The following is a 17439-nucleotide window of genomic DNA, read 5'->3' on the forward strand; positions in this document are numbered from 1 at the left end:
AGGCCTGGACACTACTTTCAAAACGGAGACGAAAAATAGTTCAAGTTCTAAAATCGCAGAAAAATCGGGCAGCACCCCTAGGCCTGGAAACTACTTCCAAAACTGAGACGGAAAATATTTCAAGTTCTAAAATCGCACAAAAATCGGGCAGCACCCCTACGCCTGGAAACTACTTTCAAAACAGAGACGGAAAATATTTCAAGTTCTAAAATCGCAGAAAAATCGGGCAGCACCCCTAGGCCTGGAAACTACTTTCAAAACGGAGACGGAAAATATTTCAAGTTCTAAAATCGCACAAAAATCGGGCAGCACCCCTAGGCCTGGACACTACTTTCAAAACGGAGACGGAAAATATTTCAAGTTCTTAAATCGCAGAAAAATCGGGCAGCACCCCTAGGCCTGGAAACTACTTTCAAAACGGAGACGGAAAATAATTCAAGTTCTTAAATCGCAGATTAATCGGGCAGGACCCTAAGGCCTTGAAATTACTTCCAGAACAGAGACGAACAATTATTTCAGTTCTAAAATTGCACACAAATCGCACTGGGCGAAAAGTGGCGTTTTGTATCTTACAAAACTACTCAAAATCCCAACAAAACTTCAAGTTTCAATGAGTTTATTACATTTTGGTGTTCACGACAACGCCAGATTTTGATTGGATTTTGTTGAAGTTATCGCTGCGAAATTGCCTGGAATTTCAGCGCGTTTTGCGACAGTCAAAACATCATGTTAAACCATGTTACAGCATGTCTGTAACATGCAAAAATTCCAAGTTTTGATGGCATTAAAGCTTTGGTTTAACGCCAAGTAACATCATGTTATCGTAGACTTAACTTGCAAAACTGCTTGTTTTGGTGGTGTTACAGCTTGCTTGTAACGTGATTAACATCATGTTATTGCTGGTTTAACATGCAAAACCCCATGTTATGTTGGTGTTAAAGATTGCTCAAATGCCTATTAACTCCATGTTATGTTGGTGTTAAAGCTTGCTCAAATGCCTATTAACACCATGTTAGTTGGTGTTAGGCTTGATTATTAATGTAAAAAAACACCATGTTATGACGTTCACATAATTGTTTTCACCTGGATGGAATTTTGTGGAAAAGAAAAGAAAGCATGTTGTTTGGGAATTGTGTGCGGGTTTCATGCTTGGATATTGCACTTTGCTGACTTGTCACAGGTCCCATTTACATTTAACAATATTAGTTTCCAAATGCATCATCCTTCACACATTATGTAAACATCTTTAACATTAACACTTTGGTTGTAAAAGTATTGCACTTTATTCAAACAGGACAAAAACAAAAATGCTGATTCACAATGTACAATAGCAAAGGACTATTTTGAGTGGAGACAGTGTTCATCCACACTATAATTGAATAAGCTAAAAATAAATTATTTAAATCGGTGAAAGCCACACGAAATGAAAACACACTATCAGTAAATTACTTCCCTTGTGAGTGAGAGGGTCATACCCATAAAAGTCATGTCAGTTTTAACCCATGTGAGTGTGTGTGGGGAGGGGGGGGGATGCCCTGTGAAAACATTGGCCATAGATATATATGTGAATTACTTCCCTTGGGTATGAACATTTATGAATGATTTAAATGGGTGAAGGAAGGCTAAACAAAATGAAAATCAGTAAATAACTAAATTACTTCCCTTGTGAGTGAGAACAGTCATGAATACCATGTTCCAACTTTTTGCTAAAAATTCGCCCACAATGTGACCTTCAAAGTTGAAAAGGGGTAACTGAACTTCATGTTTGGATGTCATCGAGTCCAACATGTCAGTAAAGTTTGAAAGCCCTAGATTCATAAACATCTGAAAACTGCTGAACGTCTTTGCATCACGGCACATTAATAAAAGTAAGAGTTAGTAAGACTAACCTAACTACTGTAAAGCAGTAATCACTTGTTGATGAAGAATCATTTGAATTCTGAATTTCGAACAAACAAAATACAGTGGGCCCCCCTCCAAACCCCCTTTTCAGGCCTCCAAGAATAACAAAAAAAGCAGGTCTTAAAAAGGAGGAACTCTGCTTAATATGTAGGTAAATGTACAACGGGTTGTGGACAGAAAATCCAAAAACGTAAGGTCTTAAAAGCGGGGAAGTCTGAAAGGAGGGAGAGGGGGGACCTAAAATGTGGCGATCATAGCAACCATAATTTATCTAACAAAGTTCATTCTGAAATTTTCTTCAGCGTTTGATTATGGAGAGACTAAATCCTCAGTTCAGATGTGGTCTTAACTCCTTGTCTCCCAGGTACGGATATATCCGTACCCACTCATTTGGCTCTATCTGACCAGGTATGGATATATATATATATCCGTACACACAGTCACTATGTACATTGCATCTGTTCTCATTCGGCACATATCCGCATTCTGCTCAGACTGTTAGCTTCAGTCGCTTCCTGTAACGTTGATCTAACGCCAGCATTCTAGGTTGATACACAGTTTCTACAATTCTGACTGACCTGCTGCAGCACAGCTGGTCTCGGCTTAAAAAATCTTGGTCAACATAGGTGGGATAAAGTGTTAAAATAAAGCGTCCTTCCAAAGTCGATGACAGGTCCCCAGAGTATTCACAAAATTATATGGTACTGGAAGCCTTGCATGGCGACGAAAAAGATGTCAACGCCTACATCAATCAATAGGAAGCTTATATAGCGCGTATTCCGTGGGTACAGTTCTATTTCTAAGCGCTTGTCAACACAGGACTAACAAAGAAACTAACATCTACAGACGGACACGAACCCTATCACACACTAGCAAACCTGATAAACATACAACAAACAACTGTTTAACAACAATGTACACATCAATAGCTAGGTCCAAACAAAATAATATTAAGCACAAAGAAAAAAACACCTCTCACAGAGCACAGCACAAGAATGTCTTTTGGGGCACAACACATCACGTCGAACATGAAAGTCGCAGCCAGCTACGGGAACAACTGAGTCTTCAACCTACTCTTGAACGTGTCAAGAGAGGAGCTCTGGCGAAGCTCAAGCGGCAGGCAGTTCCAGACGGAGGGGCCGGCCCGCGGAGGGGAATGCACGCTGACCAGCAGATGCGAGTTTCGAGCGAGGGATGTGAAGGCGGAGTGGGTCAGCAGCAGAACGAAGGGGACGGTCGGAGGGCTGGGTGATGTGGTCTCGCTTTGTCTTCCTCAACGCCAGCCTGGCAGCAGCGTTCTGGACTCGTTGGCCATGAATGGATGAGGCGGGGAGGCCAGCAGAAGGGAGTTGCAGTAGTCCAGACGACTGAAGATGAGGGAGACAACCAGCTTGACACAGGCGTCGTGGGTGAGGTAGCGACGGATGGAGGCGATGCGTCGTAGGTGGAAAAAGCAGGTCTTGATGATGAAGGAGATGTGTGTCTGCATGGAGAGAGTGGAGTCGAGAAAGACGCCAAGGCTCTTGACAGCAGGGGAGAATGGAACAGTCGCGTCATCCAGCTGGAGGTCGGTCACAGTGAGGGAAGCAATCTTCTGTCGTGTTCCAACGAGAAGGGCTTCCGTTTTCTCACTGTTCAGCTTCAACTTGTTCTCAGTTATCCAGTTCTTGATGTCAGTGAAACAACTGGAGATGGATCCCAGGAGATGGTCAACGTCCTCCGGCCTGGCGCTGTTCTGGAGCTACATGAAGAAGTATCCTTCACGGCTTCAGCTGAAACAGTCGGCTTGGGATGAGGACAGCAGCTAATCGGGAACCTATGTAAAACATATAGACAAGAACAAATATAGGTCAATGGGAAAACAAAGAAAGAAGTAGAGAAGGAACTCCCCACCTTAACACAGTGAAAATGAAAAACACATGTGAATGTACTTATGTTTTAAATCTCCTCACCCCCCCCCCCCCCCACTCCCAATTAAGACCAGTTATCAAAGATAAGTTTTCAGTCTTCAAATGAGAATTTTACTGTTCTCACGGAACCAGACCTGCCTACCCTCATTTTACCTTGACAGAAGATCAGTAAAAAAACAGAAGAATCCAGCACAGATGCAGAAGAAAATTTGTCGCAGTCAAATATTGTAACAAAACATAACACAGACCTGGGAACCCATACGATTTCACTGTATTTTGTACGCATGATTGTCGAGAATACGCTCAGGACGGTCAGTGGGAAAAAAATACGACGAGAAAAATTCCTAGACTACTTTTCTTCACAGGCCCATCCTGAAGCCGATCCAGTATTTTGGCACATGATTACGTCGCTATATTAGCCGCCGTCGAAAAAAATATAATCGGTTCGTGTCAATCAATCAAAACAACCAGGCAAACGAAAGTACGGTATTTGGCGAAATCGGCTCCGAGAATAAACAAGTGAAACAAAGAAGAAAAGTGAAAAAGTTTGAAGAAAAATATCACACACACACAATTTGTAACCAACACACACATGTAGTCCCGCCCGGAAAAAGCTTTTTTGGGATGATTTACAACTTTTGCGCACATTTCGAGCAGACGAAAACACAACATGGCGGCTCTCGCTCCTCCAACTATCGCGAGACACATAAAAACGAAATCTCGCGCGCGCGCGAGATCCTGATACATCCGGTGTTTCTCTGTACGCTTGTCACGACGACTTGTTGACAAACGAAGATTCGCAAAAGAAAGAGAAAAGCGCCGAGTCTTGAGTAGAGAGCTAATAAAGTACCGGTAATCGCTAATCGAGCGAAATGAAAATCCGCGGCGACTTCCATTAGGTGAATTACTATTCAAGTTTAGGTAACGTTTTAGCCGCATCTTTTTATAAGCCGCAATGAGATTTTTTTTTAAAAGTCGCGGCTTGTAGTCCCGTCAAATACGGTACAGTTTGTGTCAGTAAAAATTGGAAAAAACCATTTGTTTTAAATGTATAGGTAAACTTAATTAACGGTGTGACGGACGCGCATGAGGCATGTTTTAATCATGGATGTGCAAACGCTGTGTGGAGTACGTTCATTTTTTTGAAAATACACCAAGTTTGTTTGAGAATACTTAAAGTGCAAAACAGGGGTTCCCAGTCGGTCTGATAACAATTTGTTTTGCTCCGATTTTGAAGTCCGAACCACAGTGAGTGCAGAAGGCGTACTTCTCCCTTGATTTGAGGGCACAATACACGGAAATAGCTTGTGGTACTCTGGCCGATATTTGTGCAAATACAGCTTTTTCTTTTTCGTGATAGGTTGGTTTTTTTTTCTTGAGGAGAATCTTTATCGACATCTGTTCATGCTCGCGAACACTGCTGCCACGTTTTCTCCCAGACATTTCGCGTGGCCACGTGGCGTTCCTTTCCCGTTCTTCAGTGCAAAAGAGTGCCCGGTAGTTGTCTCCTCTGTCGCTCCTAAACCAGTATGGGAATGATGTTTAGACCGTTTGGAATGCAGAAGATTATTAATGTTTCCAGCGGAAGAAATGTTTCGGAGACGGAAGAACGGAAGAAAGCTTTGAAATTCGGAAGATTCTTCCGCCAAAAGCGGAAGGTAGGCAGGTCTGCGGAACCCTCAAGAAAACTGAGCTGTGCTAATATATTATATAACTGCAAACATGCCTCAAATTCAATATTGCAAGCCACTATACATCCCTCATAAAGGCACATTCCTTCATGCTCACGTGTGAAAACTAACATAAGTTTACAAGTGTGTATCTATTTAAAAAACAAACTAACAGCAGAACAGGAAGGTTGAATAAAATCCTTACATTAGACTAGCAGTTGATCTGTAGGATTCCAGGAGCCGAAATCCCAAGCCCTTGATATCTGCACTTTCAGCATCTTGTACCTGGAATAGTATGAAGATAACATGTCATTGTCACCGTCAGTAAATCACTATATCAAAATTATCAATACCATATGATTACTTACTAAAATAACTTTATGAAGTGATCTAGCACTGTCAATGGCAATAGTATCATGACACTTTGACAGTGAGATTACGATTAATCATCCTCATTAACAAATAACATAGACTAGTTCTAATGTAGTACCGGTTTGTAGTGAACTCAACAGCAGGAGTATATTGCATGTATTAATTACGCATTACTGAATCCATGCACCCACATGGTCAGGGATGCCGTTAGGCGTCGGACATAGAACGATTAAACGGCTCAAATGTCCGATTCACATGGTGGTCAAATGTCCTATCATTTTCAACTGAGCGCGCGCGGTCATTGTCCGACAAGAACTCCATTCCTTCGGACAGGCCGTTATTTGATAATTTTCCTTTCATGATAGAAATCTTCAAAAGGCGACCGAACGCGCTAGCGTACAGGTGCACTGAAGTTTTGCAGTGCAGATCTTGCGTTTTCCGAACCGTTTGCGGTATGAGCCGTTTGTGTACACCGGTCTACAGCACACTAAAGTAAGGAGTACGGGAGACAACTCCAACTGAAGTCTCGCGTCTGTTAATTTGCTTTGAGTGTCCACAATCACAGGAAGTAAAGTTTCGTCACTTGCAGATGGTGTCGGTACAGCAGGAAATTCCCGGTCTTTTAATAAGGTTAACTATTTATGGCTGACACTGAGACACTGGCAAACTGTTTAGTCGAATCTGTCAAGCACCGGCACGGTGGCCTAGTGGTAAGGCGTCCGCCGGGTGATCGGGAGGTCGTGGGTTCGAACCCCGGCCGGGTCATACCTAAGACTTTAAAATTGGCAATCTAATGGCTGCTCCGCCAGGCGTCTGGCATTTATGGGGTTAGTGATAGGACTGGTTGGTTCGGTGTCAGAATAATGTGACTGGGTGAGACATGAAGCCTGTGCTGCGACTTCTGTCTTGTGTGTGGCGCACGTTATATGTCAAAGCAGCACCGCCCTGATATGGCCCTTCGTGGTCGGCTGGGCGTTAAGCAAACAAACAAACAACAAGAAGGGCAAAGCCCATACGACTCACATGCTTGACCTTGACCTTTACATGACCTTGACCTTCAGGGTCAAGGTCAAATAACTAAACATCGCAATGACATCATACACTAAGAACTGCTTTACACATTTTTCCTACCAAAATACATGTGACCTTGACCCAAGATCAAGGTCATCCAAGGTCATGCAACACAAAGCTGTTAATTCAAGACATAGGAAGTACAATGGTGCTTATTGGCTCTTTCTACCATGAGATATGGTCACTTTTAGTGGTTCACTACCTTATTTTGGTCACATTTCATAAGGGTCAAAGTGACCTTGACCTTGATCATATGTGACCAAATGTGTCTCATGATGAAAGCATAACATGTGCCCCACATAATTTTTAAGTTTGAAACAGTTATCTTCCATAGTTCAGGGTCAAGGTCACTTCAAAATATGTATACAATCCAACTTTGAAGAGCTCCTGTGACCTTGACCTTGAAGCAAGGTAAACCAAACTGGTATCAAAAGATGGGGCTTACTTTGCCCTATATATCATATATAGGTGAGGTATTCAATCTCAAAAACTTCAGAGAAAATGTGAAAAATAGCTGTTTTTTAGACAACATTTATGGCCCCTGCGACCTTGACCTTGAAGCAAGGTGAAGATGCTATGTATGTTTTTTGGGGCCTTGTCATCATACACCATCTTGCCAAATTTGGTACTGATAGACTGAATAGTGTCCAAGAAATATCCAACGTTAAAGTTTTCCGGACGGCCGGCCGGCCGGCCGGCTGGCCGGCCGGACGGACGGTCGGACGGACGGACGGACGGACGGACGGACGGACGGACGGACGGACGGACGGACGGACGGACGGACGGACGGACGGACGGACGGACGGACGGACGGACGGACGACTCGGGTGAGTACATAGACTCACTTTTGCTTCGCATGTGAGTCAAAAATCTGTCAAGCAAAAAGCTGTCAGGAAATCATGCAGTTTGTGTGCCAATCAAAGTTAGAGTGCTGACGTTTTTGATTGCTTTTTAGTTTGTTTGTTTCTTTTTTGTGTGTGTCCTGTTTGAAACAAAAGTAATGTTGGTGCATATTCTGATATATGTGTGTGTGCACTTGATTTTGTGTTTTGCACAACATTATGTCATATTAAAATGTCTGAAAGCAGTCAGATGTCCTATTGATACCGAAGAGCTCAGGACATTTGTCCTATAGGTATGAATTTGTGGCAACATCCCTGCATGGTACCATAATGACTTCAAACCTCTGATGAATTACATAACTCATTTATGAAGAGTAGTTAATACTAATAGTAGTACAAACCCAAGTTTATGTGCGTGTTTGTATGTGTGGGCGGGGGTGTCGGAGGGGGGGGGGAGGGGGGACGGTTACTGATGGTTCACCCACAAAAATGTACACTCACTAAGTAACACTTAAAGGCACAGTGCAGCTCACAGCCTTCGTTTTGCGTTTTTGTTGCAGCTGAGTGCATTTACAGTTCAAAAATCCTCCTATGGTAGTAAAACAAACCCAAAACTACCCAACGACGACATCTGTGAAGCTCAACAGTTTCTTGTTCACGCGAGTGCATAAATTAACCTAGTTATTACGTGGTGTTTGGTCGGAGTTCGATTCAACTGAGTGATTCCGGCCTCCATTTTGTTTTACACAAACTCATGATGATGTCTGACATAGTTTGCTTAGTGACGTGTCTTTTTGTGCATGATGTGGTGATCTAACCTGATCTAAATTTAGATCCAAAAATAGGTCAAGACCAGCCGGGTCCGAGTACGAAATTAATTCGTAAAAAAATCGCAGTTCTTGACTCTTTGGGTGCAAGTCAATGAAACTTGGTAGTTCTTCTAACGGATAGCTGCCTGAGGTATGACCAAAAGCCCCGGGGGCTCCGTGCACCTGGATTTGACAAGTTCAGTACCTTTAAAGTAACTATTTTCAAAGCTTCTTGCTTACCTTGGAATAGTGTCAAGCAGCTTATATGTTGTGTCCAGATCAGCCATCAGATCTTCACACTCAGCCTGCACATGCTGCAAACTGGACATGCCTGCAATTGTATCTCAACCAAGCTGTTGTTGCGGAGACAACGGAACCATGCTCAAGTCAGGTCCAACTGAAATAAAAGCATATTGTTAGCTGATAAATGATTTGGTCAAGCAAAACCATGCGGTATTTTTTTAATAAAATATTTAAATGTATGTATACCTCGCTGATGCAAAAATAATGTACTTATTTACTATTAGCATTTAGCTGGTCATTCAAACCATAGCTTGTTTAAAGCTAGTAGCAGTAGTAATGATTTAGTAAAATACTACTAGTAGAACTCGAACTCCTATTGCTAGTAAATTACTAATTAGTGCACACAAGAACAACCATGGCAGTTGGCAATGGCACTGGAAGAATACAGATCAAATATTATTATTAGCCTCACCATGGGTTGACGTCCCATCAAAATGAATCACTGAATGAATTACGGACTGAATCAAACTTCAGAGACATCATTACAATTTTTCACAAAGATTTTTCAGCAAACAGCCATGTTTACCTGTACAAATGTATCAATGCTATGACAGTGTGGTAGCATACCGACGATTCGTTCAGTACTTGTCAGTACGACAGTAGGCTATTTCAGTATTTGGTTCGAGACAGAGACTAAGTTGAAACTTAATTCGAGAAGCCAAACTGACGAATACTTACGTATTTTGAGCAAAACCCACACACGTCGACCACAAGTTGATGTCTGCTGGAGTACGTAGTCATAAAAACGTCCACAAAGCTTGGTTTTGAAACGTTTCTTAGCACAAGCTTCCGAGACCGAGTTAGATTTCGTCGCCATTTTCGATAATAACATTCTACTGCACATGCGCGACTTTACCAAACTATCGCCGGTGTAACACGAGGAAATTACTCCCACGAGATTTTTACTCCGGAGTAAACATTTCGTTCGAAAAAGTTACTCCCTTTACGAAAAAAAGCACTCCCCCATTGCACGAGAAAATTACTCCTCAAAAAGGTGAGTTCCGAGTAAACATTTCGTACACAAATGTTACTCCCCTCACGAATAAATAACGAATAAATTACTTCACCCCAACACGAGCAATTTAACCTCCCATGCCAGGTGTACGAAATTTTTACTCCCTTGTCCCCTGTTAGTCTTGGTGGTGGAAGGAGGGTAGCGCGACATTCGTGTGCGCGAGATCACTTATTGGCATTAACCCTTCGCCCGCATCCCATTTTTGCGTACGATAATTTTACTGGAAGTAAAATAAAATGGGGAGTAAAAATTTCGCGGAGGGAGTAATTTTTTCGTGCCTTGGGGAGTTCTTTTCTCGTACGAAAAGTGTACTCGGAGTAAGAATTTCGTACGAAATATTTACTCCAGAGTAAATTTTTCGTGGAGTAAAAATTTCATGTTACACCGGCACAGGCCACTGATCTAAAAAAAATGGAGACGGACAAGTACTCGACAGGCACAACTTGACCATGCTGTTGTTGTTGTTGTGTTTTGTAGTTGTTTCAAGTTCAGATGATGAGGCCGTGTGCCAAAAGCAACTAATAGTCTTTCGGATGAGACGAAAAACCGAGGTCCCTGTACACTACATTGGGGTGTGCACGTTAAAGATCCCACGATTGACAAAAGGGTCTTTCCTGGCAAAATTGTATAGGCATAGTTAAAATGTCCACCAAATACCCGTTTGACTTGGAATAAAAGGCCGTGAAAGGTGAATGTTCGCCTAATAGGCTTGAAGTTTGCTGGTCGATGTGAACTGAATGCGTTATATATTGTGTGTTGAAATGTCTGTTTGTCTGTCTGTCTGTAAAAAATTCCATTTCAAACGGCAGAAATTAATATGTAAAGCGCGGAGAGCACAGTTGTGGTTCGCGCTATATAAGCTCCCCACAATAATAATAATAATAATAATTAAAAGTGTGTGTGTGTAAAGCCGAGCGGTGGTAGCTTCACGTAGATATGGGGGAAGGGCTCCTAATATGGACCGGCTCCTAATAATTATGGACCACCTCCTGTTCTGAAAAACTAACGGTGCTAGAGCGCTCAAAAAAGTTTTGTTCGCTGTATTCATCCTCTCTGGATCACTTGCACATGTCAAAACAGTTGCAGAAACACAAATCTCAAAACCGTTAGGCTTTTTCTAATTTTTTTCATTCAGTTTGGCAGCGTTCACTCTAAATGTGCTGCCTAAAACGGACTCGTTTCTGTCCACAGCCAAAGCTTTTATCACACAAAAATTACCATATATGACAGCTAAGACCGCATTTGTTACATTTTAGCAGTGTTGACCCCGAGTTTCTACTGCAAACAAAAAATAATAGCAAAATCTCAAAGTATGTGCGAGTCCCCTAATATGGACCACCTTCAACAAATCGAAGAAAAAAAAGCTAAAGGCTATTTTCATTAATTCATTAAGAAGCTTGCTGGAAATAACCTATAACTAGTCTTCGAGATTTAAAAAAAAAGTCTTCTTTTCGTGGAAGTTGATAATTTCACTTATTTTTACTCTGTTTTTGATAAGCTTCTTTAGTTTCCTGGTGTTCTTCAAATAATGCTCTCATCAACCCGAAATAGATCACTCTAAAGCATATTAAAATTAGTCTGACTTGTACACTAAGCTGTATCATGTTATTTTGAAGTATAGGGGGCTTTTTACAGTGATTTGTGAAGGCCGCTTCACTGGTCCATATTAGGCGCCCAGGCTCCTATTATGGACCATTTGTGATTTTGACTGTATTTAATTTTTGCTGAATGTCTATCAAAGCTATTTCACTCTAATTAGGCCTAACGGTTAACCTAAGAGAGATAGGCCGTGATCGTGAAAAGTAGGATGTGCGCCGAAATGGCTGCGATCTGCTGGCCGATGTGAATGCGTGATGTATTGTGTAAAAAAATTCCATCTCACACGGCATAAATAAATCCCTGCGCCTTGAATATGTGCGCAATATAAATTGCATAATTTTTTTTTTAAATTCCTGCGCTTAGAACTGTACCCACGGAATACGCGCGATATAAGCCTCATATTGATTGAGAGAAGGACTACCAAACACAAAATAAAACTCTTCGCAAGAAAACAAGCTAGTTATCAGCATGAAACAAAAAGTGGTCCATATGAGGAGCCCTTCCTAACTGTCTGTGTCTGCGTCGAAGATGTTACTGTGAATGTGTTTTTAAAAGACATTTATCAGGACGGCATTCAAACCACACGCACCAGACCGACTAAATGTAACAAACAAGTCGCGAAAGGCGAAAATACAACATTTAGTCAAGCTGTCGAACTCACAGAATGAAACTGAACGCAATGCAATTTTTCAACAAGACCGTATACTCGTAGCATCGTCAGTCCACCGCTCATGACAAGAAGAGCGTAGTTGCGCTGAGAAGGATAGCACGCTTTTCTGTACCTCTCTTCGTTTTAACTTTCTGAGCGTGTTTTTAATCCAAACATGTCATATCTATATGTTTTTGGAATCAGGAACCGACAAGGAATGAGATGAAAGTGTTTTTAAATTGATTTCGAAAATTTAACTTTGATCATAGTTTTTATATTTTTAATTTTCAGAGCTTGTTTTTAATCCAAATATAACATATCTATATGTTTTCGGAATCAGAAAACGATGAAGAATAAGATGAACGTAAAATATTTAATTTTCAGAGCTTGTTTTTAATCCGAATATAACATATTTATATGTTTTTGGAATCAGCAAATGATGGAGAATAAGATAAACGTAAATTTGGATCGTTTTATAAAAAATCTTTTTTTTTTTTACAATTTTCAGATTTTTAATGACCAAAGTCATAAATCAATTTTTAAGCCACCAAGCTGAAATGCAATACCGAAGTCTGGGCTTCGTCGAAGATTACTTGACCAAAATTTCAACCAATTTGGTTGAAAAATGAGGGCGTGACAGTGCCGCCTCAACTTTCACGAAAAGCCGGATATGACGTCATCAAAGACATTTATCAAAAAAATGAAAACAACGTTCGGGGATTTCATACCCCTCATGTCAAATTTCATAAAGATCGGTCCAGTAGTTTAGTCTGAATCGCTCTACACACAGACACACAGACACACACGCACACGCACACACACGCACATACACCACGACCCTCGTTTCGATTCTCCCTCGATGTTAAAATATTTAGTCAAAACTTGACTAAATATAAAAAGTCCGGGGATATCATACCCAGAAACTCTCATGTAAAATTTCATAAAGATCGGTCAAGTAGTTAAATCGCTCTACACACACACACGCACAGACACACAGACACACATACACCACGACCCTCGTCTCGATTCCCCCTCTATGTTAAAAACATTTAGTCAAAAACTTGACTAAATGTAAACAAGTCGCGTAAGGCGAAAATACAATATTTAGTCAAGTAGCTGTCGAACTCACAGAATGAAACTGAACGCAATGCCATTTTTCAGCAAGACCGTATACTCGTAGCATCGTCAGTCCACCGCTCATGGCAAAGGCAGTGAAATTGACAAGAAGAGCGGGGTAGTAGTTGCGCTAAGAAGGATAGCACGCTTTTCTGTACCTCTCTTTGTTTTAACTTTCTGAGCGTGTTTTTAATCCAAACATGTCATATCTATATGTTTTTGGAATCAGGAACCGACAAGGAATAAGATGAAAGTGTTTTTAAATTGATTTCGAAAATTTAATTTTGATCATAATTTTTATATTTTTAATTTTCAGAGCTTGTTTTTAATCCAAATATAACATATTTATATGTTTTTGGAATCAGAAAATGATGAATTATAAGATTAACGTAAATTTGGATCGTTTTATAATTTTTTATTTTTTTTTTACAATTTTCAGATTTTTAATGACCAAAGTCATTAATTAATTTTTAAGCCACCAAGCTGAAACGCAATGCCGAAGTCCGGCCTTTGTCGAAAATTGCTTGGCCAAAATTTCAACCAATTTGATTGAAAAATGAGGGTGTGACAGTGCCGCCTCAACTTTTAGAAAAAGCCGGATATGACGTCATCAAAGGTATTTATCGAAAAAAAGATAATAATGTCCGGGGATATCATTCACAGGAACTCTCATGTCAAATTTCATAAAGATCAGTCCAGTAGTTTACTCTGAATCGCTCTACACACACACACGCACACAGACACACATACACCACGACCCTCGTCTCGATTTCCCCCTCTATGTTAAAACATTTAGTCAAAACTTGACTAAATGTAACAAGTCGCGTAAGGCGAAATTACTACATTTAGTCAAGCTGTGGAACTCACAGAATGAAACTGAACGCACTGCATTTTTTCACAATGACCGTAGTCCGCCGCTTGTGCAAAACGGAGTGAAACTGACGAGCCTGTTCAGCGCGGTAGTGGTTTCGCTGTGCTGCATAGCACGCTTTTCTGTACCACTCTTCGTTTTAACTTTCTGAGCGGGTTTTTAATCCAAACATATTATATCTAAATGTTTTTGGAATCAGGAACCGACAAGGAATAAGATGAAATTGTTTTTTAATCGATTTCGGAAATTTGATTTTGATAATAATTTTTATATTTCTAATTTTCAGACCTTGTTTTTAATCCGAATATAACATATTTATATGTTTTTGAAATCAGAAAATGATGAAGAATAAGATGAACTTAAATTTGGATGGTTTTATAAAAATAAATAATTTTAATTACAATTTTCAGATTTTTAATGACCAAAGTCATAAATTAATTTTTAAGCCACCAAGTTGAAATGCAATACCAAAGTCCGGCCTTCGTCGAAGATTGCTTTGCCAAAATTTCAATCAATTTGATTAAAAAATGAGGGTGTGACAGTCACTGCCGCCTCAACTTTTACAAAAAGCCGGATATGACGTCATCAAAGACATTTATCGAAAAAATGAAAAACAAAATCCGGGGATATCATACCCAGGAACTCTCATGTCAAATTTCATAAAGATCGGTCCAATAGTTTACTCTGAATCGCTCTACACACACATGCACACACACACACACACACACACACACACACACATACACCACGACCCTCGTCTCGATTCCCCCTCTATGTTAAAACATTTAGTCAAAACTTGACTAAATGTAAAAAGGACATTATGTGTTGCATCCAAAAACGATGTGATTAAAACATTATCAGAAAAGGAAGGGCAACGAAAATCCTAAAATCTCCAACTTGAGTCACTTCCTACAGATCATACATGGAGAGTAAAGTCCAGTCAATCAGCCACCCTCTCGGCCGGATGTTTTGGGGAGGGGGGGGGGGGGACTAGAACAAAGACCTCTCTGTGGTCAGCCGGCTTTCTCAGGGCCAGCAAAGCTCGCCTCAGCAACACATGTGAAAATGATTAACTCGCTCGGTACCGGAGGTTTGCTAAGGAATAGAGACAAACTCTTATCTGGCTGACCAAAAATTGTCAGTTTAAAATGACCTACTTTCTCTGCTCAACGCACGGGCTATTCGTACTGTATCTCCTCTTGTGCACTTACAAGGCTCTTATGGAGAAAATAAGAGATACCAAAAAAGGTGTGTGTGTGTGTGTGTGCGAGTGTGTGTGCCGATAGTGTGCGCGCGCGCGCACGTGCATGTGTGTGTGTGTGTGTGTGTATGTTTGTGTGTCCCAGTGTGTGCGTGTGTGTGCACAGTGTGTGCCTGTGCGTGTGCCTGTGTGTACCGTTTGTGTGTCATTATATATGTCAGTTATAATGTGTGTGTGTGCAGTGACGGTGTGAATGTGTGTGTGACGGTGTGTGTGTGTGTGTGTGTGTGTGTGTGTGTGTGTATGATGTATGCCGGTGCAATGTGTGTGTGTGTGTATGTATATAATTATATATATATATATATATATATATATATATATATATACCTAAAAATAACATTTTCCGGAATGTCTTTTTATATTTGGGTACTAAGTCGACATATAAACCACAATGCCAAATTTCAGCTTTCTGCAAGCAGTTGAAAACAAGTTCCCAAATAACCAGCTGGTGTCAGAGTCCCCAGATCCAATGTATTATGTCTATATATATATATATGTGTGTGTATGTGTGTGCGTCTGTGTGTGTGTCTGTGTGTGTGTGTCTCTGTGTGTGTGTGTGTGTGTGTGTGTGTGTGTGTGTGTGTGTGACCGTGCTGAGAGAGAAAGAGAGAGGAAGCCGATAATCGTCTGATTCTGCAGACTCGCCGAGAGGCGGCCGGGGTTCGGCACCAGGCTGATGAAAACGCAGAATAATCCATCAAAACAACACTCTAACATCAAGTTTTAGAAACCAGAAAAACGTATCGTAACTCCATAGGTTTTGTGGTGATTTGCGCACTGCTGAAACGCGTTTAACACGACGTGAATCGCCTAGCGTTAACGTAGCGAAAACGTCCAAAACACAGACACCAAAACTCGATGTTTTACCGTGTTTTGCACCCCGCTAAAATCCCAGGGATTTTATTGCGTTACGGCAGTTTTTCTAACTTGATGTGAATCGCACAGGTATAATGCCACAAAATTCAGTTGATTAACTTCATGTTTCATGTTATATGCCACGTTATAGTGCCAAAACGTGACTTTTCGCCCAGTGTCGGGCATCATGACTCCTTAGTCTTAGGCCTGGAATTTTTTTTCAAAACCTAGACACATTTTTTTTTATGTTGTATGAAAACTTAGAATATTAGTAATAGTATAAAGTTGGGTACTCACAAAGATGTTGCTCGTGACGAAATCAAAAAATATGCTGAAGATCAAACTGTCAGGTTGAGGATTGTCCAGGTGGAAGAAATCAAAGAGTGTGATGCTGCGCTGAAAATAAAAATGTAATTGTACTTTAAACTTGGCGCATGAGATGACTGTCCTTTTGTCTAATTGACGTTTAAGAAAAACAATGATTATCATTATTTACAATATCATTAGTTATCGTTAGATTTGACTGTGAAATTACTTTCAGAACTGAAATATTTCAAGTTCTAAAATTGCAAAACAATTGGCTGGGACTCCTGCCTGAAAACTACTTTCAGAACCGAGACAAAAAATATTTGAGGTTTCTAAAATTGCAGAAAAATATGGCAGCACCACTAGGTCTGGAAACTACTTTCATAACCGAGACAAAAAATATTTCAAGTTCTAAGATCGAAGAAAAATTGGACAGGACTCAACAAATCTTTTAATGATGTATAAAAAGTTAGAATATTATTAATAGTATGGGTACTCACAAAGATGTTGCTCATGCGAAAATCCAACAAGAAGAGCAAACGCTCGATCGAGTCACTTTCGCAGTTCTGAATATTATATGAGGCATCAGATGGACAGGAAGAAATTGCTATTCACAACACAATACAGATGTAAATAATTTGATGTAAAGAATAATCCTATAAAGTTTGAATCAAATCCGATGAATAGTTTCAGAGATATGATATTTCAATTTTTTTCCTTCAAGACATACCTGTGACCTTGAAAAAGGTCAAAGGTCACCAAAGCAGACGTCAAAGTGTAGAGGTCACTGGGAGTCACGTTCACATAAAATTTGAGCCCGGTCACTTTTATAGTTTCCGAGAAAAGCCCAACGTTAAGTTGTGTGTTGCCGAACAGAAAAGGCTAGTT

At 40.5% G+C, this 17439-nt stretch overlaps 1 long non-coding RNA gene across 1 annotated transcript; it reads right to left on the reverse strand.

Annotated features, from left to right (window-relative positions):
• Nucleotides 1–5378: 5378 nt before the first annotated feature.
• Nucleotides 5379–9695, reverse strand: LOC138955335 (uncharacterized). The gene is made up of 3 exons (XR_011452198.1): nucleotides 9558–9695; nucleotides 8817–8973; nucleotides 5379–5767 (listed from the first exon to the last, which is right to left on the reverse strand). It is a non-coding gene; the product is annotated as an uncharacterized lncRNA (long non-coding RNA).
• Nucleotides 9696–17439: the final 7744 nt, after the last annotated feature.

This window comes from Littorina saxatilis, unplaced genomic scaffold, assembly GCF_037325665.1.
Source record: "Littorina saxatilis isolate snail1 unplaced genomic scaffold, US_GU_Lsax_2.0 scaffold_96, whole genome shotgun sequence".
Taxonomy (NCBI): domain Eukaryota; kingdom Metazoa; phylum Mollusca; class Gastropoda; order Littorinimorpha; family Littorinidae; genus Littorina; species Littorina saxatilis.